A 24,308-nucleotide genomic window follows, 5' to 3' on the forward strand; every position below is an offset into this window, starting at 1 on the left:
TCCCCATACACAACAAGGGCATTTGAAATGCTCTGCACAGTCAGAAAACATGAACGTATCCTTTGCAATCACAGCAGATTTTTGAATACTTAGTACCAAAAGTAAGAATGCAAGTAATTTCATTATTAATTTTGTGTGTTAATTACATGTTGCAGTGATAATATTTTAGATATTTTGGGTTAAATAAATAGATTTTAAAAATTAACTTTAATAATTACTTTTGCTTTTTAATGTGGCTACTAGAAAATATATAATTACATTTGGGGCTTGCATTATATTTATATTGGACAGTGTTGCTCTGGATGAAGCATGACCTCAGAATATAAGACCTAAATAATGTTACCAATGTGGAAAGGGTGGATATATAATAAATGGTGCTGGGATAATTGGCTCCTAAAAAAATCACATAAGATCCCTACTTCACTCCATTACAAACAAATTCCAGATGGATTAAAGACCTAAATATAAACTCAAACTTTTGGAAGAATATACAAAATAAAATTGTCTTAGTCCATTGGGGTGCTATAACCAAATACCATAGACCCAGAAATTAGCACCCAGGGCACTAATCCCATTCATGAGGGCTCCACCCTCATGACCTGACCACCCCCCAAAGGCCCCACCTCCAAATATCATGACATTAGGGATTAGGTTTCAATGTATGAATTTGGGTGGGGGCACAAACATTGTTTATAAAATATGTATAACTCAGGGAAGGCTTTCTTAAACACAACCCCAAAAATCACAAACTATAAAAGATAAATTTGATTGTATCAAAATTTAAAGTTTTATATGACAAAAATTCCTTAGCAAGAGACCATGAATTTTGCAACACATATGCAACACATAGATTTGCAACACATAGATTTGCACCAGAATATAAGCAAGATGAAAAGTTTCTGGAGATTTGTTGCAAAACATCGTGAATATACTTAACACTATTGAACTGTCCACTTAAATATGGCTAAGATGGTAAATTTATGTTATGTGTTTTTTACCACAATTAAAAATTTTTTTACCACAATTTTAAAAATATAAGGGGACTTCCCTGGTGGCACAGTGGTTAAGAATCTGCCTGCCAATGCAGGGGACACGGGTTCAAGCCCCGATCCAAGAAGATTCCACATGCCATGGAGCAACTAAGCCCGTGTGCCACAACTACTGAAGCCCGCGCACCTAGAGCCGGTGCTCCGCAACAAGAGAAGCCACCGCAATGAGAAGCCCTCGCACGGCGATGAAGGCCACAACTAGAGAAAGCCCGTGCGCGGCAACGAAGACCCAACGCAGCCAAAAATAAATAAGTAATTTTTTAAAATAAAAATATAAGAATTCCTATAGAGCAATCAGAAAAAAAAAAAGCTAACCCAACAGAAAAAATGGACAAAGACAGAATAAGCAATTTACAGAAGAGGTTCTTTTGATGACAAATAAACATATGAAAAGATGCTCAGCTTTGCTAGAAATCAAATAAATGAAAATTAATTAAAATAATAGAGGCACCATTTTCACCCCCCTGTCAAAAGTCAAGTGGAGATTTAACTAGATCGAAAGTCGGTGAGGGAGAAAATATTATTTTCATTTGCTAACAATGAGAGTATAATTGGTACACTCACTGTGGAGAAAATCTTGGCAATCAAAATAGTAAAATAAATATTAAAATTATTTAAAACTGTAATTTTAAAATTAAAAGTGTGCATACAATCCAGATATTTCATTTCTGGGTATATCCCCTTGAGAAATCCTAGCATAAATGCATCAGGAGATGTTCATCGCAGCACTACTGTTAATTTGCAAAAAACAGGAAACATTCTTAATATGTCCATTAATAGTGGAATAGATAAATAAAACTTCCTGGAGTCTTATAATGTATAAAATAAAGCAATTAAAAGGAAGTTTTAACTGAGTGTCCACCATAAAATAGGTATCAGGTACCAAAGGCAGGAGTGAAATTTGAAAGTCAGGTCTGATAACCAGATGAGTCACCCACCTCGAGGGTATAAGAGGGCCAGGTTGTTGGAGATCAGAGTATGGGTAAGGAATACTTTTCTGGAGAGATGTGTTGTGAGTATCACTCTTAAGTCTAGCAAAGGGGTTTCACGGAGTCCACCGAAGGCCTTGGTCCACGTGCCCTGGAGTTGGGGTTTGCAGTGAGGTGTGTCCAGCACAAAACTCTGCAGGTGGAGAGGAGCCGGCCGCTCTTTGGAATTGGCCTATGCTACCAGCGTGGGTGGGAACAAAGGGCACGTGAGTATTTCCCACAGGCCACACAGCCATTTTGGAGCAAATCAAACTCTGCTCAAGAGGATGGGTCGTGAACCCCAACAGAGAGAGTCTGTGTGACACAGATCCCGGAAAGCCAGGAGAAAAATGCTTTGCCAGGTCATGGGAGCAGTCGAATGTTCCCGATGGAGACCTCGCAGGAAACCCAAGGAAATGCCTAAGGAGTAATTTCCAACACTCTCTAGGCCCAGGGAAAGCAAACCTACCTCACGACAGTACTGATCAAGGAGGAGCTTTCTTATTCTCCTCGTCCTCTCCTCCCTCCCTTCCTCCTTCCCACCCTACGTGCTGGGAACCAGTGCCCGTGGAGGAGAGAAAGGAAGGACCATGTCCCAACTCTCCAACTTCTAGGGGTGGAGAGAAGTTGAAGTTGATTTCACAGGACTTCCCTGGTGGTCCAGTGGTTAGGGCTCTGCACTTTCACTGCTGAAGGCCTAGGTCTGATCTCTGGTCGGGGAACTAAGGTCCGGTGTGTGTGGCCTCCCCCCCAAAAAAAGTGAAGTCAATTTCAGAGTATGGATTATTACATGAGACTGGACATTTTAATTACGAATTCAGACTGTTACCTAAGTGTTATTATTAAAATCACTTGGGCAAGAGAAATATCTCACTGAGAAAATTTAAATGGACAGTGACAGGCAAAAATGAAGTTGCTTTTATTATTATCTCTTGGGTCCCACAAGTTCAATGTACCATATACAAGAGCAACATAGATAACTCTTAAAAATATGATGTCATGTGCAATAGAATTTAAGATGCAAAACTATATATTTGCATTATGCCATTTGGGTTTTTAAAAGATACACAGAACGATACTAAATACTGTTACTGAATGTGAAAGTATTAAAAATGGGACTTGTATCTAAAATACATAAAGTTGTCAAAATTCAACCAAAAAAACCAATTAGAAAATGGGCACAAAATATGAACAGACATTTCACAGAAAAGGATATACAGATGGTAAATAAGCACTTGAAAAGGTGTCAACATCTTTAACCATTAGGGAAATGCACATGAAAACCACAATGGAATATCACTACACACCTATCAGCACGACTGAAATGAAAAAGGTGATAACACCAGATGCTGGTGAGGATACAGGAAAAATGGATCACTTGTATATTGCAGCTAGGAATGTAAAATGGTACAACCACTCTGCAAAACAGTTTGGTAAGATCTTATAAAACTAATTATACGCATATATATGTGGTGGTTAATTTTGTGTGTCAACTCGACTGGGCCATGGGGTGCCCAGATACTTGGTCAAACAATACTCTGGGTAGGTCTGTGAGGGTGCTTTGGGATGAGATTGACACTGGGGGAAGCCAGTTGCCATGTCATAAGGATACATCAAGCAGGGGATAGAGGCCTCCTGCCAACATCTGTGTGAGTGAGCCAGCTTGGAGTGGCTCCTCCCACCCCAGTGAAACCTTCAGATGATGCAGCCCCCGCTGACATCTTATCCACAACCTCATGAGAGATCCTGAACCAGAGCCACCCAGCTAAGCCACCCCCAGATTCCAGAATCTCTGGAACTGCACGATATGATAAAGACTTACTGTTCTAAGCTGCTGAGTTTGGGGGTATGTTGTTATGCACCAACATCTAACTAATGCCGAGTCCTTCTGCCATCAACCCGACACCTGCCCTAGAATCAACCAAGCCTCTGGAACACTTTGGGGAATGACACAAAAGACAGTGATTGGGCGATGAGAGAGAAATCCAAAGAAACAAAAAATTTAGAAAATTGATGTCGTCGCAGATGGCAGGGGATGGCTAAAGGAAAGACAGGAAGAAGTGAGCAGTGTGGGGAAGGATACACATGAGGCAGAAGGCTAAAGTAACAATGTAAAAGTTCAAGTGCCTTAAACCGATGGGGAATTTGGAGATGAGCTGGGAGAGATGCTTATCTCCGTCCCACTTTATAGGTTATTTGAAAGTGGGCTCAACTGAAAAGCTGCCATGAGTCTCTGATCTTCATCTTCTGCCTGTATATCAGGCCAGGTACAGACTTTGTTGTCCCAAACAGAACCTTCAGTTACCTTCCAAGCTGGTGCCAAGAAATGATGGTGTTTTTTGGAAAAGGAGGATAGTTATGGCATAAAGGGGTGCAGGTACAATTGAGTGGGACTAACAGCTCTCTGCTGAGTCAGAATGGCCAGGCTGTGTGTGAGTGGAAGTGTAAAGTTTGTTAATTACAGGATCCCTCTGCCAGTTAGGGGTATAGCTTAGTGGTAGAGCATCTGACTGTAGCTCAAGAGGTCCCTGGTTCAAGTCCGGATTCCCCCTTTGAAAGTTCCCTTTTCCTCCTTGAGCTGAATTGACAATATTGTGTCCCATAGAGACCACTCTCAAAACGAGAACCTGGCTGGAGCTTACAGTACCTTAGATGGCCACCCCTTATGATTCAGGGTCCTGTCAGACACTCGGCCCTGTCTTGAAGATGAAGAACTAGACCAAGTGCATCCCCAGTACCCTCTTTGAGGGTCTGTTTCATGGGATCCCAATGGTACCAATTTCTGTATTATTCAGGGTCCAGTCTGGAGACAAAAATTGCACTGGTCATTTTAACAGAAAGCACTTAATATAAAGAATTGTTAATCTGTGTGTCAGTTTCTCAGGGCTGCTGTGATAAAGTGCCACAAAATAGATGGCTTAAAGCAACAGACATTTATTGTCTCACAGTTCTGGAGGCTAGAAGTCTGAAATCCAGGTATGGGCAGGGCAGGCTCCCTCTGAAGGCTCTTGGGGAGGGTCCTTCCTGGCCCCTCCCTAGCTTCTGGGGGTTGCTGGCAATCCTCAGCCTCCCTTGGCTTGTAATGCATCACTCCAATCTCTGCCTCCAAGTTCACACGGCTGCATTCTCCCTGTGTGTCTCTCTTCTTATAAGGACTCCATCATATTGGACTAAGGGTCCACCTGACTCCATTGTGATCTCATCTTAACTAATTACATCTTTCATGCCCCTCTCCAAGGAAGGTCACATTCTGAGGTACTGGGGGCCAGGATTCAACACATCTTTTTTTGGGGGTGGGGACACAATTTAACCGACAACAATTGGAAATCACAGGACTGAAAGGGTGAAAGGGAAGATTAAGTATCATGGAGGGAGTACCTGCAAGAAACCACTCTGACTCCCGGTCTGTGGACACAACTGGAGGAGGATGAACTTACTCAATCTCACAAACCTGGGGAGGGTCTCTGTGGATCCGGGACCCCAACCCCTAAGGCGGGACCCCAACCCCTAAGGTGGTGCTAGTGTCCCTGAGATGACATGACAAAGCTGGCCCTATGAGCACTAAACTTGCAGGCGGCAATCCCCTGGGATGGACTGTCACGGCCGGGGACACGGACAGGAACCCAGTAGGCAGGAAGGACAGAGCCCTGCTGGCAGGACCAACCAGGAATCCACCTGGCAAAGGACAAGAGAGGTTTACAGAGTCCCAGACCCAGCAGCACAGAGCAGAGCACAGAAAGGCGAACTGGGAGCTTAGAGACAATCATTTCTTCAGACGTTTCATCTCACCCAACGTGAAAGGGTTGACTACATGGAGATCTGGGGCAACGGGAGAGAGGCCAGCCTGCATCCTAGGGTGTGGCATTGTATGCTCTGACCCATATCCCGTCCATGTGTGTCCTGTCTTCGAGGCGTTGCATGCTTGGCCAGGCCAGTGGGGACTTTGAGTCTCAGGTGCTCAGCAGAAAAACCACCATGGAGATGTCACTATAGACCCTTCCAGCTTTCGGGGAATGCTCCCCAGGTTATACCTCCTCCAGCACTGACAGTAGAGGCTGTGAGCTGTGGGAGAAAAGAGCCCGTTGCTTCTACTAAGGCAGGGGGATGAGTTAGCAGTAAAGCAGGTCTGGCAACTCAGCCAACCCATTCTGAAGGGGCAACTGGGGCAGCACATGGAATGGTGTTAATTGGACCTTGCTGACATGGCAGGGGGTATAGCTCAGGGGTAGAGCATTTGGCTGCAGATCAAGAGGTCCCCAGTTCAAATCTGGGTGCCCCCTACCCTTTTAGTCACTAAAGGTGGTAAGGGAGTTCCAATTTCCTCTCCGCTTGCTGAATCTGGCTTTGCAGCAGGTAAAGAGTCAGAGAAGACCCTTCAGACCCAAGCAAGGCAGCTCTGCTCAGACGATGTGTTTGTCCCACTCCTCTGATCTTCCCACTCTCCCCTCCCCTGGTCTACCATGCAATCCTGCTTGTACGTTGATCTCCTGGCTGAGGATGAGGACTTTGTCCTTCGAAGGCAGCCAGAGAGAAATCTGAGATCACCTACAGAGGAAGAATAGTTGAACTGCTGGCTGACTTCTCAACAGTTGCAAAGGAAGCCAGAAGCTAGCGCAGTAACACAAGCAATATGTTGAGAGGAGATATCAGCCAACTCAGAATTCTACTCCCAGCCAAACCATTCTTCGAGAACAGACACAAGCTGTCGGAGAGTTTATGGCCAACAGATGCTCACTAAAGAAAAATCTAAAATATATACTTTAGAGAAAAGTAAAATGATTCCATATAGGAGGTCTGAGATGCAAGAAGGAATGTTGAACAAAGAAATTGGTAGATATGCAAGTAGATCTAAAAGTCGTCCATATAACACAGTGTTAATGTCTAATTTATAAGGGTTTTTTTTTTAAAGATAGAACTAAAATACTAGCTAACAATAATATTTTAGGAAAGGGCTCATAAGAATTAAAATGTCTTTATGTAGTTGGGAAAGAAGATGAAGATATTGATTAACTTCAGAGTTTTAAAATTTGCATGCAGAAATTTCTAGTGTATCATTTTAGAAGTTGTAGTTTTGCTGAGAAAAAGGAGGTACGGGAATGAAGGGTATATGCTGCTAGTCTTGCTAAACACTCATTAATTCTAATAATTTATTTGTTGATTCTTTTAGATTTCCTACATAGATGACCATGTCATCTAAGAAATTTTCATTTCTTCTTTCCAATCCTTATTTTATCTCTTTTTCTTACCTTATCATAATGGCTAGAACCACCAGGATCATGTTGAAAAAAGGTGTTGATGGTAGATATCTTGTTTTATTCTGATTTCAAATGAAAAGCTTTCAACATTTCACCATTAAGAACATGCTGTGTGGACTTCCCTGGTGGCGCAGTGGTTAAGAATCCACCTGCCTAATGCTAGGGGACATGGGTTCGAGCCCTGGTCCAGGAAGATCCCACATGCTGCGAAGAAACTAAGCCTGTGCATGACAACTGAGCCTGCGCTCCAGAGCTCGTGGGCCACAACTACTGAGCCCGCATGCTATAACTACTGAAGCGCACGTGCCTAGAATCTGTGCTCCACAACAAGAGAAGCCACCGCAATGAGAAGCCCACACACTGCAACAAAGGGTAGCCCCTGCTGGCTGCAACTAGAGAAAGCCCGCGCATACAGTAAGGAAGACCCAACGCAGCCAAAAATAAATAAATAAAATAAATTTATTAAAAAAAAAATGTTGTGGGCTACACTTTTTGTAAATGGTCTTTATCAGATTAAGGAATTTTCCTTCTATTTCTAGTTTGCAAAAAAAAATTTTTTATCGTGGATCAATGTAGAATGTTCTCAAAACCACCCCTTTTTTGCATCTATTGAGATAATAATATAATTTTTCTCCTTTAGTCTATTAACATGGTGAATTACACTTAATTGCTTTTTGTAAAATTAAACACACTTTGCATTCCAGATATAAAACTAGCTTGGTCATGAAGCGCTATCATTTTCATATATTTGTGGATTCAGTTATATAATAACTTATTTAATTTTTTGTACCTATATTTATGAGTGAGATTGGCCTATACATATTTTTTTTTTTTTTTTTTTTTGCAGTACGCGGGCCTCTCACTCTTGTGGCCTCTCCCATTGCGGAGCACAGGCTCCGGACGCGCAGGCTCAGCGGCCATGGCTCACGGGCCCAGCTGCTCCGCGGCATGTGGGATCTTCCTGGACCAGGGCACTAACCCGTGTCCCCTGCATCGACAGGCGGACTCTCAACCACTGTGCCACCAGGGAAGCCCGGCCTATACATTTTTATATACTATCCTTGTTGGGTTTTGGTATCAAGGTTGTGCTAGCTTCACAAATGAAGTCGTACAATGTATACATCTTTTCTATTCTTAGAAAGGTTTTTATGCAAACATAGAGTTATTTTGCATTAAGTAAGTGATAAAACTCACCAGTGAAACCACCTTATCTGAATTTTGGGGGGGAAACTTTCAAATAACTGTTTTAATAAAATTACTATTTAAAACTAGAGGACTATTCATCTTTTCTGTTTCTTCTTGTGTCAGCTTTGGTAAATTGTAGTGTTTTTAAAGTTCTTGCTAAATTTCCACATAACATAGTCATAAAGTCCCTGGACTCTTAAAACATGATGCATGGATTCAGATTCTAGATCATAACTGAGTGACCTTGGCAAAGTTGCTTAACTCTCTCAGCCTTAGTTTTGCCATATATAAAATGGGCATGATAATAGAAATGAGCGAAATAAGTACCTAGTTTGTGGAGTTGTTGTGAGGATAAATAAATTAGTATTTTAAAAGTATATAGAATAGTGCCTGCCACATGGTAAGTTCTTTGTACAGGTTTGTTAAATAGATTTAAATTTTTCTACATTATTTTTCGTAATGTTCTATGATTATTATTTTAAAGCCTAAAGACTGAAGCTTTTCATTTTCTTTTAATTTTTTAATTAAAAAAAAAAGTTTTCTGGCCACGCCACGCAGCATGTGGGACCTTAGTTCCCCGACCAGGGATTGAACCCGCACCCTTTGCATTGGAAGCATGTAATCTTAACCACTGGACTACCAGAAAAGTCCCAATGCAGCATTTTTTTTTAATTTAATTTAATTTTTTATACAGCAGGTTCTTATTAGTTTTCTATTTTATACATATTAGTGTATATATGTCAATCTCAATCTCCCAAGCAGCTTTTCTTTTTAATTCATGCTTTTGATTATTTTTGTCTGCTTTCTTATTTTTCTTATCATTTTCACCAAAAGTTAATCAAACTTATTTTGATTTTCAAAGGCCAACTTTTGGCTTTGTTAGTCACCTCTGTTGCATGTTTGTTTTCCATTTCATTGATTTCTGCTCTTCCTTGTATTTCCTTTCTCATAGTGTTCTTTTTTTTTTTAATAAATTTATTTATTTATTTTTGTCTGCATTGGGTCTTTGATGCTGCATGTGGGTTTTCTCTAGTTGCGGTGAGCGGGGGCTACTCTTCGTTGCAGCGTGAGGGCTTCTCATTGTGGTGGCTTCTCTTGTTCTGGAGCACGGGCTCTGGGCGCGCAGGCTTCAGTGGTTGTGGCACACGGGCTTAGTTGCTCTGCGGCATGTGGGATCTTCCTGGACCAGGGCTCAAACCCATGGCCCCTGCACTGGCAGGCGGATTCTTAACCACTGCGCCACCAGGGAAGCCCTTGTAGTGTTCTTTTATCCAGTTTTTTTCCCTAACTTTTGAGATGGATCCTTCGTTTATTTATATTTATTCTTCTTTTCTAGTATATTGCTCAAAGCTATAAGTATTCCTTTAAATGCTGATTTAGTACCTGTCAATGGATGAGTGGATAAAGAAAATGTGGTATATATACATATACACATATATATATATATATTAAATGGAATACTATTCAGCCAGAAAGAAGAAAATCCTGCCATCTGTGACAACATGGATGGAACTGGAAAAAAAAAATCAAACTCATAGAAACAGAGAGAGTAGACTGGTGGTTGCCAGGGGCTGGAGGGAGGGGGAAACGGGGAGATATTGGTCAAAGGATGCAAACTTTCAGTTATAATGAAGAAGTTCTGAGAATCTGCTGCACAGCATTCTGACTACAGTTAATAATATTGTATTGTATACTTGAAAGCTGCTATGACAGTATATCTTAAGCACTCTCACCCGTCCCTGAAAAGAAAAGGTAACTATGTGAGGTGATTGCTGTGTTAATTAACTTGATCGCAGTAATCATTTCACAATGTATTTATATCATATCATCACATTGTATACTTCAAATACATTACAGTTTTATTTGTCAATTATGCTTCAATAAAGCTGAGAGGAAAAAGAAACTAAACAAAAAATTCTAAATTATTCATGATGCTTTTGTCTGATTCTATTAGTTAGTGAGAAAAGTATGTAAAAATTTCCCACTCTAATTCTAGATTTGTTTTCTTTGCTATTCTGTCAAGTTTTTGCCTGACATATTTTGAAGCTATATTATTAGAAACATAAAAGTTAGGAATTCTTATATCTACCTGGTAAATTCAGCCTTTTAGCATAAATTCGTGATCTTCTCATCTCTAATAATATCTCAGGTCTTCAAGTCTATTTTGTCTGATAATAATATATACCCACTTTCTTTTTGTTAATGTTCTACAAGTCATATATTTTTTCATTCTTTTACTTTCAATCTTTCTGTATGCCTAAGTTTTAGACGTGTCTTTTGTAAATAAAACATAGTTGGTTGTTTTAACTCAATGTGATAATCATTGTCTTTTAATCTGGGGCATTTAATTTCTTTACTTTTAATGTAATTGCTGATGTTTTTGTATTCAAATCTACCACCTTATTTTGTGCTTCAATATGTGTCACTTATGTTTTTCTCTCCGTCTTCCTTTTTTTGTTTGATTGATTGAGATTTTTGTAATGCCATTATTTCCCCGTTAGTTTGAAAAATATAAATGCTATTTGTTCTATTTTAGTGATTATGCTAGAAACTCAATATACATAGTTATTTTTCAAAGTCTCAAAGTCTGTGGCTAACCAATAGCATATCCTCCTCTTAGGTAATACAAACATCTTAGAACACTTTAACTCCACTTATTTTCCTCCCATCTTACTTTATTCCACATGTTGTCTTAACCTCATTATTGTTACTGTTTTATACAGTCAATGTTCGCTTAGATTTATTCATATACTTACTATTTCTTTGCCTCTTTCTTCCTTCCTACATCTCTATCCTTCCATCCAGATCAGTTCCGAGCTGCTTAGAATATCCCCTTACGAATTTCCTTTAGTGCAGGCCTGGTGTTGATGAATTCTTTCAGTTTTGGTTTGTCTGAAATTGTCTTTATTTTACCTTCACTCATGAAGGATACTTTACCTGAGTATAGAATTTTATGTTAACAGTTACAGTGTTTCAGTACAGTCCCTCAGTATCCATAGGGGACTGGTTCCAGGATCTCCCACCCCAGATACTAAAATCCACGGATGTTCAAGTCCCTTATATAAAATGGCATAGTATTTGCATGTAACATATGTACATCCTCCCATATACTTTAAATCATCTCTAGATTACTTATAACACCTAATACAATGTAAATGCTATATAAATAGTTGTCAGTGTGAGGCAAATTCAAGTTTTTCTGTGTGGAACTATTTGGAATTTTTTTCCAGATATTTTAATTCTGCACTTGGTTAAATCTATAGATGCAGAACCATGGATACTGAAGGCCAACTGTACACACAATTCCACTGCCTTCTGGCTTTCATTGTTGCTCTTGAGAACTCAGTTGTTAATTTAACTCGCACTCCACTGAAAGTAATATGTCTTCTTTTTTATTATATTTTTAAGAGTTTCTTGTTATCTCCTATTTTCTGCAATTTTACTACAGTAACTCTAGGTATGGATTTCATCTTGCTTATTATGTTTGAGATTCATTAGGGTTCTTGAATGTAAGAACTGATGTCTTTCATTAGTTGTGAAATAATCTCAATGGCTGTCTCCTCAAATATTGCATCCACTTCATTCTCACCCATTTCTTCCAGGACTCCATTTAAATGGACATTAGACCACCTCATTGTAGCCTCTGTATTTACTACTCTCTATTCTGTGTTTGTCATACTTTTGTTTCTCCATGCTTTATTATGGATAGTTTTTCTTCCCAATGTTCCAATTCATTGATTTTCTCTTTAGCTGAATCTATTCACTAGGTAGAACATAGACATATTTATTGAGTGTTTAATTTTAGTTATTGATTTTTAGATATAAAATTTCTAAAAACTCAAAAAAAATTTTCTAGGTTGTTCTCTTTTCAAATCTTCTTAGTCACTTTTTATGCTTTCCAGTTTCCTACTGAAATATTGAAGCTTGGCTTTCCTCTCCTTGAACACAGCAAGCACTGTCATTTTACAGTGCGTTTCTGACAGTTCTAATGAAAAAGTCCCCGTGTTTAGTTATGTGATCTGTTGTTTCTGTTGATTTTCACTGATGGCATTTTGCTTCCCCGTGCACATAGTTATCCTTGACTGTGTGTTGAGCATTGTATTCAAAATTTTATTTGTAGAACTAACTCGAGGCTGGGGATAATAATATCTTCCTTCATTTGCTTTTTCCAGGGACCTGAGCAGCTCTAGCAGTCAAAGGACCTCAGCATAATGTCAAGGCTTGAGTTTTCTGGGCCTTTCGGATGTCACAAAGACCAGTCACAAATTCTTGCAGTGGCTGTTTTCTTTCAGTTCACCCTTACTCCTCAGGATTCAAGCCCAAAGCCAGAGATAGTTTTACCAGTGTCCTTATTCAGGGGGGCCCAGAATTCTGATTTTTATCCCCCTAATCCTGGGAGGCTTCCAAAAGTTCCACTTAGCCTCTCAGCTGCCTCTTTTGGATTGAAAAACACACTCAGGGCCAAAACAGCCTGTAGTATGGAGCATTAACTTTCTGTTTCCCATCCTTCTCAAATCTCCACCTAGTATTTTCTGTCTAAGGTTAGTTCTTTGATTCTTTTAATGAGATGTTTTTAATAGTTTTCCAGCTTTTTAATTTGTCTTCATAGGAAAGAGTGTTTCAAATCACCTTATCCATTAAGGAACGTGGAGATTCTTTTGCAGGTTTCTTTTTACCATTTATATCTCTTAACTATTTTATCTGGATTTTTAGATCTTATTATATAAAGTAGGGTCTACTTTTAGGCGTTCTCACTAAGGAAATACTGACTGAGGTTCAAAAAAGAAAAAGTGGTAGGAGAGAAAGGAGGGAGAAGGGAGAATCAAGTGGTCCAAATCTGTGGTAGAGGCAACACCCTGAGAAATTCCCAGGGGGAGGAAAGAGGGTTTACTTTTGACGTGGTTTTCAAATCTTTACAGTCACTTCTGGAAATTAGGAAGGAAGATGCATATACACCCTCTATACTTCTCAAGTGGTAGCAGCAAGAGCAAAGAGATAGCCTTCTTTCTGGAGATTACTGTAAGGTTGAGGAAATGAGAAACTGGTCTCCACACCAGCCATGAAGGACGAGTCCCCAGGGGGAGTGGGGGGGAAACTGGGTTAACTTCAGCAGCCTCTTCAGAGAAATGTGACCGCAGTACCTCTTGTCTGTGTGACAGTCAAGGGAGGATACTTGGAGCTGGTCCTAGTCCGGACCCTAAATTTGTATAACAAGACATAGCAGATTAATTTAAATTTCAAATGTGGAAGGAAGGGCCTGAAATCACAGTCTCTGTTTCAGTAATTGAAAATGTGAGCAAAGCAGGGGGCATGTGGATTTGAACCAGGCACCTCTTGATATGCAGTCAAATGCTCTACCCCTAAGCCATACCCCCCACTTATGTTGAGCTTTTCATTAGCACCTTTTCACCCACGGTGCTGCTTTCTCCCTGCCTATTCTTCCTTGCTCTTTCCACATGTCCCAGGAGGTGGCAGGTCTTCTCCACTGTAGTCCGCTCTCCTGTCTTCCCCTCTCCAGCCCTCCTCTTCCTCAGGTCGTGGTAATGGCACCATCCCTTACACCTGGTCATTTGAGTCTATACTACTGGTTCTACTTCAGCCGGCACATAGTTAACAGGAAAAGGCCATTGGTTCCGGGTCTTTAATGAACCTCAGACTCAGTGCAGGGAGAGCCTCCTCCACACTCTGAGGCCTCAAGGAGGGTGCTCACTGTTTCACTCATTCATTCATTCACTCAACAAACACTCATGGAACATGTTAGGTGCCAGGCCCTATCATCCATGTTGAGGACACAGAGACAAACAAAACATTGTTCCTGTTCTTCAGAGTCTTAGTCCAAATAGGAGACGAGCCCATGAACTAAAGGATTTCCAAAGGGTGGCAGAAGCCCAAGCAGAGAGCTCTGGGAGCAGGGAGTCGGAGCTACCCGGCCTGCGAAGTCAGGAGGGGCTTCTGGAGGTGATGGGCAAGGAGTTTTCTGGAAGAAGCAGCTGGAGGGGTTTTCCAGCCAAGGCAGGAATAAAATCACAGATAAATAAGTGGGTCAGGTGTATCTGGAACTCAGTGAGGCTTGAGACTGATGTCACATATAAAGTGTGCTCATCAACCCAGGAGACACTTTGGAAGTCTGGTGATGAGTAGGACTCACCCACCACGACTGTCATTGGAGGAAGGCTTGTGACGCACGGCACAACTAGCCATAACTTCAATTAATTAAAACCCCAGCTGTCTAATTGTAGACACGAGGAGGTACACAGGTTTGCCCAGGTAACATCAAGAACACCGCGTATACTAGAACATGGTAATGGAGTGCCCCAGGGCTGTGGGTGACAACTGCCTCTTTCCTATTTGATTTCCTATTTATTTATATTTACTTCTTATCACAGTTAAAAGTGACCTTAGCAAGGGGGCACCCAGATTTGAACCAGGGACCTCTTGATCTGCAGTCAAATGCTCTACCCCTGAGCTACAGCCACAAGCCTGCCTCTGCTGTGAACTGCACCTCTTGATCTGGGCACCTGACTGCCGTTTCTGGCCTCTTACAGCCCAGCTCCGGGAGCAGGCAGCCTGCCCCGCGACAGCCTGCTCTCACTACCATCACTCACTCACTCGCCCACCTCCAAACACCTACTGAACAGTTTCTATGTGCCAGACACATCCTTCCTTCTCCTTCCATTTTCTCTGGCTCCGCCTACCTCTGCCACCCCAGTTCCGTCTGCCCTGCAGTGGGCCATCATTGGCTTTCCCCACCTCACAGGACCGTGGTCCCCGCCTCCCCTCCTGCACTAAGGCGCTAGGGAGCAGAGAGGGCCCTGCACAGCGTGGGGAGCGGGGACGAGGGCCTGGCCAGGACACCACCCCCTGAGACACAGATGACCCCCCCCTTCTCCCCTCCCCACGCCCTTCCTTCACTCAACCCCCTTCATCCACTCAACCTGCAAATATTGTGGAGAAATAAGTTGAACCAGCTCCGAATTTCATCTCAAGGAGAAAACTGATTTGGGGAGGGGGTGGAACACCATGATGACTTGCTTGTGAGCCCCGGGGAATGGAAGGCGGCGGGCGGCAAGCTCCACAGCCGTAGCCGAGGGTGGGCAGCCCTGCTTGGGCAGCGGGAAGGGCGAGGCAGGCAGGGAGGAGGCTGTCCTCTCACGAGAAAGGCTGGGCGCTGGTGTGGAACGGAGCCGGGGCGCCCCCTCCCGGCCTCTGAGGGAGAAGCTAAAGCAGGCTTCGACTCCCCCATCAACCCTTCCTCTCCCCACGGAAGCGGTCTCCAGCAACGTCTATGAGGCTCATGGGCTTTGGGAAGTAGCTATTTCGTCCAGAAATACTGAGGGGAGACCTAGTCCCCATGGGCTGGCTGGTGGCCAGTTTTCCTGGCACCTGAAGTGACCGCACACTTACTGTGCCCTCCTCTGCTCTCGAGGCCGCCGTGACCTGCCTCCCTTCATTGACCCAAGGGGGGGACATTTTCAGTTTCAGCTACCGCGGGGCAAGAGGGTGGCAACCAGCCCCCCAGCACAGCTGATGGAGGTGGAACTGGTCCCCGACCAGGTAGGTGTCCTGGGGCACAACACCTGCCTATATGGACCCTCTCCCTCACCAGGCGAGCCCAAGTCGGCCCAGCCTGGTGGGCACCTTCCCTGGCACAGACCCGGCAGGATTTCACCGGCTGGCTCCTGCTTCATATAGGACCCCCGGCCCGCAGTCTCCACCCCCATGACACCGGCTGCCACTCCAGGACCCCCTGGGAAGAGGACTTGTTTGAGCAGCTGTGCTAGGAAACAGGCCTGAGGGGCTGAAGTAGCCAAGGGCGTGCGCTCCGGGCTCGCAGGGACAGGCCCTTGGGCGCTGGGGCAGAAAGGAAGACCCCGAGAGAAGACACGCTGAGGACCGTCTGTGGGGGAGACCAACCCACGGAGACACTGGGGATGGGGAAGGAACAGCTCTTCCACGTTGTTTTAGTTAATTGTCGTTACCAAGAAAGAAGCCATAACTAAGCATAGTCAAATTTTTCAGTTACTCACCAAAGCAAGAGACTAGGGCTTTTCAGCCGGGTGAGGCGTGTTCTCGCTGAGCAGCGATCACAGGAACTGCTCCAGTGGTGGGAGAGGTAGGAGAGAGGACCAGCCGGAGCCTCCTCTACCCATTTGTTGCACAAAATGTTCAAAGGATGCTGTCAGTGCTGCTTTATGTTGAGGAAAAACTGGCAATTTTTACATCGTCATACCATAAAACAGAAATATTTGGACTTTTACGGCTTCCCTGGCGGCGCAGTGGTTGGGAGTCTGCCTGCCAATGCAGAGGACACGGGTTCGGGCCCCGGTCCGCGAAGATCCCACATGCCGCGGAGCAACTGGGCCCGTGTGCCACGTCTACTGAGCCTGCGCGTCTGGAGCCTGTGCTCCACAACGAGAGAGGCCGTGACAGTGAGAGGCCCGCGCACCGCGATGAAGAGTGGCCCCCGCTTACCGCAACTAGAGAAAGCCCTTGCACAGAAACGAAGACCCAACACAGCCAAAAATAAATAAATTTTTTTTAAAAAAAAGAGCATAGAAGAGGTGAAGTAGCCGTCTCAGAAAGTGAGACAGCAAAGGTATACAAGACTGCCCAGCTACGTTCAATGCTGACTTGAGATTTTGGTCACAGGTGAACTTCGTCAGCACAGTTGTATGATTTTCCCCAGCAGTGTTAGGCTGCTCGGATGTGGGCATGGAATAAGCGAATACCTGCACTGTGATTTTGCCAGGTGGGTACAATACAGGGAGAGAGGGCCAAACAGGTAAGAGATTTGCAAGACAGTGTTTGATGCGCTGGGTCATGGAATCCAAGCTGTGTGGGCAGGAGGAGAGAACACGAGGGGGAGGTGGGTGATGAAAAGCCAAACAGGAACAGGAAAGAGGACCTGACAAGGTCAGAAGATACAGGTAATGGTCAGATACTGTGCTTGAAATCAAGACCTCAAAGGTGGAAGCATCACTGATGATCACAGGATGTGCGTCTCAAATGCCTGCTTTCGATACTACAGCGCTGAGCTTAGGGCCACCTACCACCCACTGGTCTATGTGTCCCTCGAGAACAGGGATCCTGCCTCACTTTTCTTAATGATGCTCAGCCCTGAGCCTGAATCTAGTACATAGTAAGTGTTTAATAGATATTTGTTGAATGAAAGAAAGGGAAATAAATCCTATATGAACGGCTGTGCTAAGTGTCCCTACCTCCTCAAAGAGGGAAATGAGTTCCTCTGAGTTTAGGGCAGAACAAAGGACAGAACTCAGGCCAGGTGGCTGAACCACAAGTAAAAAATTCCAGGTAGCTCCTTACAAGTTAAATGTTCTTCTACAAGCTTTTGTTCCTTAGAGCCTAGTGCTGACACTAGGACTGTCTCCATGTGCCCACCCTCTCCCTGAGCTGCTTCAATAAGGGCTTCCTTCTCACATCTGCACCTGGGGAAGGTTGGGGCAGGGGGCTGTAGGGAGAAGAGACAGGATGTGTAAGGGCCTGTAGAGGTCAGACACACAGGAGGGGAGAGTGGGGGAGGAGCCCAGGGCTAGTTCATGCCTTCAACAGACATTTCCTGAGCCCCTACCATGTTCTCACCTGTGCCAGGTGCTGGGGACCCCTAGCTGATTAAGACCTCAATCTTGGGACTTCCCTGGCGATATATCTGCCAAAGGACAACGTGGTCATCGTCCTGGTTTCAGGCCGCCAGGGTTAGTCTCTGCACCCAAGGCCAAGGGGCCTCTGTGGCTTGAGCTGCATGTGCAGACCAACAAAGAGAAATGATTGTCTTGTAAATGCCCTTGTGCACAGCAAGAGGGAGGGAAGGAGAAGGCAGCGAGGGCTGAGGGTCTAGGAGAGGGAGCAATGCTCAGCCCAGCTCATCACGCCATCAGGCAACAGTCTAGTGTCTCTCCTCCCCGTCTTGTCCTCCTCCAACCCAAAGAGTGCAGGGCCAGACAAGGTTTTGTTGTTTCAAGTTTCAATCTGATCACTGCCTCTAGCGATATCTGTTGAGTCTGTTTACCCAGCATCCATCTCTCCAGCTCTTTATTAATCCCCCATTTCTCACCTTTTCCCCCAAATACTCTCACCTGAGAGATGAGCTCTAAGGTTGGTCATGTGAGTGAAGAAAACAAGGGGGCACCCGGACTTGAACCAGGGACCTCTTGATCTGCAGTCAAATGCTCTACCCCTGAGCTATACCCCCAGTTACAACTGTCCTGCTAATATCATTTCATGTGCAGAATCATGTTGCGTTAACACGGACAGTCAGTGGCAGAGATTAAATTTCAACTGATAAAAAAAATTTTTAAGCAATTTAGATCAGAGAAGAAAATGACTTCCAGAAATTCAAAAGTTATCAGGACTCTCCCTTTTCTTTGCTTCCTTCTCAAATCAGCTTTAATCTCTCAAACCAATCTCTCCACGCAGCTGATACCCCACCTCCAGCACCTCTAGGCTCACATCTCCACACCGTGGTTGCCAGAGAGAAAAGGGCTTAACTCTGAAAAATCCTAGAGAAGGCCTGGCCTGGCTGGGTTGTAGTGCAACCAGGGGACAGGGTACTTAAGTGGTATAACCATTTCAGGAGTGATGTCACATAAGAATGTATCTGCTCCCACTCAGAATACACGTCTATAGTACAGGGAGGGAGGGTGAGCCCCCAAGAGAAGTCAGGGGCAGCCAAGACATGGCCCCAGGGGGCCACCTCTGCAGCTCTGGGCCTCGGCGGTCGAGTCTACCATACTAAGCAGGAGAGCAGTCTATTGCTTCTGCGGCCTGGAGTCCTCAGAAGCCCTCCACAGCCACAGATTCCTTGACGGTTTTCACTCGTCTATCCAACAAGTACTTCGTCGGTGGCTACTGTGTGCCTGACCCTAACAACTGCACCGTTCCTGGCCTCAGGAGCGACAGCCTAGAGGAGATGTCTGACACGGCAACAAGTGATACTGACATGGTGAGAACCGGACGCTATGGGAACACAGAGAGAGAGAGCATTCATTAGAAGCCTGACCAGAGGCGGGGGTCATGACATGCTCCCCATTTGAAATGGGCTGTGCACTCTGAGGGGCTCATTTAATAAACAGGGGAGGTAGGGAAGGAATTCTGGGTGAAAATGGCACTAAGGACTAAGGAATCAGGTGAAGCTCTTGACAAGGTTCAAGAACGGCTGGTGCACACGGCTGGTGTTGGGTGAGGTGGGAGGGGGTCCTGGAGAGGAGATGGCACAGTCTGTAGGCAGCAGGACCCCCACGGGAACTGATGAGCCACGTGGGCCCTGGGTGTAACTCCAGGGAGAGAGAAGGGATAGTCAGACCCACCAATGTGTTGAGGCTGGAGCACTGACGGCAGGTCAAGAAGTTGGGGTTCAAGTCCTGATGTCGTCTCCATGTTCTGAATGTCCTCTCTTATTCATATCATAGCCCATTTGGCAGACAAGATCTTTGACCTTTCTATGCCTCTGTTTCCTCATCTGTTAAGTGGGGATTATAAAAGGCCCTACAATTGTGCGGATTAAATGAGATCCTTTAGAGCAGGAGTCAGCAAACTATAGCCCACAGCCAGGGTACAGCCCCAGGAGCAAAGAATGGTTTTGATATTTTCAAATGGCTGGAGGGTGGAAATGGTACAGAGTACGTGCTTAATAAACATTAGCTGTTATTTCTAATAATAATAATATATTGTGACATGTGAAAATTATAAGAAATGCAAATTTCAGAGTCCACCAAGTTTTATCAGAGCACAGCCGCTCTCACCCATCTGCAGCTGCCTTCCTCTACTAGGGCAGAGTTGAGTGGTTGCAACAGGGACCAAATGCCCATAAAACTAAAAATATGTACTCTCTGGCCCTTTTCAGAATAAAATGTGCTGACTCCTGACTTCGAGTCTTTATAGAGTTCTGCCGGATACATAACAAATACTTAATAAAAAGTAGCTATTGCCGGTATTATTATAGCCATGGGCAAACACCGTTCACTGGGGAGTCCGGAGTCTCTGATTCCCTCACTTTGGGGCATCATCAGCTCCAGCTCCCTCCTCTTCCCAGCTCTTCTACTTAGAGCTGACCAACTGCTCCTCGCTGGGGCGGCATGAACGACGCGCAGGAACAGGGGTGGGCACGCGTCCTCGAGGAGCACGCACTGATTACACTGGTGGCAGGTATCTGGCCATGACTCTCGAAATGACGAAAGCACATAACTCTGACCCAGAAATGAGACTTCTAGAAACTTAAAGACATATGCACATATTTGTGGAATGATGTTTGTGCAAGGCTATTCCACTGCACCATTATTTGTAATTCCAAAACGCTGGAAACAACCCAATTGTCCCTCATCCGAGGACTGGTTAAATAAGTCGTGGAACATCCTGGAGTCGAATACTAATAAACAGCCATAAAAATGGTGATGCTCTTCTCTTTATGCACCGATACGGAAAGACGGACAAAGAAGAAACAAAACAGCAAGCTGCAGAACAATGTATGTACACACCATATAGCGCCACCGTCAGTGAGGAACAAAGGAGGGGAGAAAATATATTTGCTTCCATATGCATAAAAATTCTCTAGAAAGATATACGGCCAACATTAGATGCCTGCAGGGAGGGGAAGTGGGGGGGGCAGAGGTAAGATGGAATATTCCTGCACACCCTTTCCTACTGTTTGAATGTTGAACCATGCAGATGCATTCTTTATTTCAGTATTTCATTACCCATCTAAAAAAGAAAGTGTAACAAGAACAGAAACACAATGTAGCCCAAGTGTCACCATTTCTGTGACGCTCTCCCTCACCTCCACCCCCTCCCACTGGGCATCTATCCTCCACATAAACATGTACATTTTTTCGTACAAAAAATAAAAGTTATTAAAACATTCACAATAAAGATACTAGGAGTGATACAGTTCCCAAATCCAGCTGTTTTGTGTAAATTATAATAAAATGCAAATAAAAAAGGATGCATACTTGCAATTTCTAGCACCTTAACTTTACAGACCACTGGCTCTAGCACTAGTGTGATAATTTGTTTATTTACAGGTATCCCCAGTAGACTGAGCTGCTTGAGAACAACCACTGTTATATTTGCCTCTGAAGCCCCATCGTCGAACGCAGTACCTGGTACATAACTCAGGTTGAGAGAATCTTTCTGCGCTGACAAAGGCCAATCCTGACAGAGCGCCTTCTCCAGCTCAGCAGCAGGGGGAGGTGAGGCACCTCCGGCACCTGCAGCATATGCAGATCCTGGTGCCGCATCCACAGAGAGAGGAGGTCTGGGGGCCATGTCTGCAGCCTCAGCCTGCCAGCCTCAGCTCATTCCTCCATCCACTAAGCCGTCCACCCTCTGCACAGCCACCAGCAATTTACCAGCTGCCTTAGTCTGCTTGGGCTGCCATCACGAAGTACAACAGACTGGGGGCTTTAAACAACAGAAGTTGATTTTCACACAGTTCTGAAGGCTGCAAGTCCAAGATCTAGGTGTCAGCAGGGTTGGTTTCTTCTGAGACCCCTCTCCTCGGCTTACGGGTGACCACCTTCTCACTATGTCCGCACAGGTCGTTTCCTCTGTGCATGTGCCGCACTAGTGTCTCTTCCTCTTATAAGGACACCAGTCCTATTGGATCAGGACCCACCCTAATGGGCTCATTTAACCTAATCACCTCTTTAAAGGCTTTATCTCCAAACATGACTACATTCTGAGGTACTGGGGGTTGGGACCTGAACCTATGAATTTTGGTGGGGGACACAATTCAGCCCATAACATCTACAAAATTAATCTGGTCACATCATTGCCTTTCAAAAACGTCTCTTGATCGATAACTTTTGTTGTTGTTGTTGTTTTGTTTGCTAGCTTGTTATCTAGCACTGACATTCTAAGACAGCAAGGCTGGTGGAATGGGTGACCTCACCAATTGGCGCCAATTTCTAAAACCCATCTTAAGAATAAGGAATAATTACTGCTCCTTTTCCCTGCCTGGGTTTGACACAGGGTAGGCACTTTTTTTTTTTTTAACGTCTTTATTGGAGTATAATTGCTTTACAATGGTGTGTTAGTTTCTGCTTTATATCAAAGTGAATCAGATATACATACATCCCCATATCTCCTCCCTCTTGCGTCTCCCTCCCACCCTCCCTATCCCACCCCTCTAGGTGGTCACAAAGCACCGAGCCAATCTCCCTGAAGCACACTTTTTGTTAAATGAATGAATGTAGGACATTCCAGATCACCAATATCTAATGGCCGCCCACATCTCGCAACACCATGCCAGATTTTGTCCCCAGGACTACAGGGTACAGCTCTTCTGTTTCTGTGGTGCACACAGGCAACTTTGACACCATCATGCTCGGGGACAGCCAGCCTAGCCACTTGCTCCTGGATGCCACAGTCTCTTTAAAATTGGAGTATAGTTGATTTACAATGTTGTGTTAGTTTCAGGTGTACAGCAAAGTGATTCAGTTATACACACACACACACACACACACGTATATTCTTTTTCAGATTCTTTTCCGTTATAGGTTATTACATAATATTGAGTATAGTTCCCTGTGCTATACAGTAGATCCTTACTGGTTATCTATTTTATATATAGTAGTGTGTATATCCCAAACTCCTAATTTATCCCTCCCCACCCCTTCCCCACTTGGTAACCGTAAGTTTGTTTACTATGTCTGTGGGTCTATTTCTATTTTGTAAATAAGTTCATTTGCATCTTTTTAGAGTCCATATGTAAGTGATATCATATGATATTTGTCTTTGTCTGGCTTACTTCACTTAGTATGATAATCTCTAGGTCCATCCGTGTTGCTGCAAATGACATTATTTCATTCTTTTCTATGGCTAAGTAATATTCCATGGTGTGTGTATATAATATATACATGTATATATGTATGTGTGTGTGTGTGTGTGTGTGTGTGTATGTACCATTCATCTGTCAATGGACATTTAGGCTGCTTCCATGTCTTGCCTATTGTAAATAGTGCTGCAATGAACACTGGGTGCATGTATCTTTTTGAATTAGAGTTTTCTCAGGATATATGCTCAGGAGTGGGATTGCAGGATCATATGGTAACTCTATTTTTAGTTTTTTAAGGAACCTCCATACCATTTTCTATAGTGGCTGCACCAATTTACATTCCCACCAGCAGTGTAGGAGGGCTCCTTTTTCTCCATTCCCTCTCCAGCATTGATTATTTGTAGACTTTTTGATGATGGCCATTCTGACCAGTGTGAGGTGATACCTCATTGTAGTTTTGATTTGCATTTCTCTAATAATTAGCAATGTTGAGCATCTTTTCATGTGCCAGTTGGCGATCTGTATGTCTTCTTTGGAGAAATGTCTATTTAGATCTTCTGCCTATTTTTTGATTGGGTTGTTTGTTTGTTTTTTGATATTGAGCTGTATGAGTTGTTTGCGTATTTTGGGAATTAATCCCTTGTTGGTTGCATCATTTGCAAATATTTTCTCCCATTCTGTAGGTTGTCTTTTTTGTTTTGTTTATGGTTTCCTTTGCTGTGAAAAAGCTTTTAAGTTTAATTAGGTTCCATTTATTCACTTTTGTTTTTATTTCCATTACTTCAGGAGACAGATCCAAAAAGATATTGCTGCGATTTATGTCAAGGAGTGTTCTATGTTTTCCTCTAGAAGTTTTATAGTATCCAGTCTTACATTTAGGTCTTTAATCCATTTTGAGTTTATTTTTGAATATGGTGTTAGAGAATGTTCTAATTTCATTCTTTTAGATATAGCTGTTGAGTTTTCCCAACACCACTTACTGAAGAGACTGTCTTTTCTCCATTGTATATTCTTGCATCCTTTGTCATAGATTAATTGACCATAGGTGCGTGGGTTTATTTCT

General features: G+C 43.6%; 3 non-coding genes across 3 annotated transcripts; 2 read left to right on the top strand and 1 right to left on the bottom strand.

Annotated features, from left to right (window-relative positions):
- The first annotated feature begins 4,497 nt into the window (after nucleotides 1-4,497).
- Nucleotides 4,498-4,569, top strand: TRNAY-GUA (transfer RNA tyrosine (anticodon GUA)). The gene has a single exon. It is a non-coding gene; the product is annotated as a tRNA-Tyr (tRNA).
- A 1,656-nt stretch (nucleotides 4,570-6,225) lies between these two features.
- On the top strand, nucleotides 6,226-6,297 carry TRNAC-GCA (transfer RNA cysteine (anticodon GCA)). The gene has a single exon. It is a non-coding gene; the product is annotated as a tRNA-Cys (tRNA).
- A 12,298-nt stretch (nucleotides 6,298-18,595) lies between these two features.
- Nucleotides 18,596-18,667, bottom strand: TRNAC-GCA (transfer RNA cysteine (anticodon GCA)). Its single transcript has one exon. It is a non-coding gene; the product is annotated as a tRNA-Cys (tRNA).
- Between the last annotated feature and the right edge of the window lie 5,641 nt (nucleotides 18,668-24,308).

Source organism: Lagenorhynchus albirostris, chromosome 8 (genome assembly GCF_949774975.1).
Source record: "Lagenorhynchus albirostris chromosome 8, mLagAlb1.1, whole genome shotgun sequence".
Classification (NCBI taxonomy): domain Eukaryota; kingdom Metazoa; phylum Chordata; class Mammalia; order Artiodactyla; family Delphinidae; genus Lagenorhynchus; species Lagenorhynchus albirostris.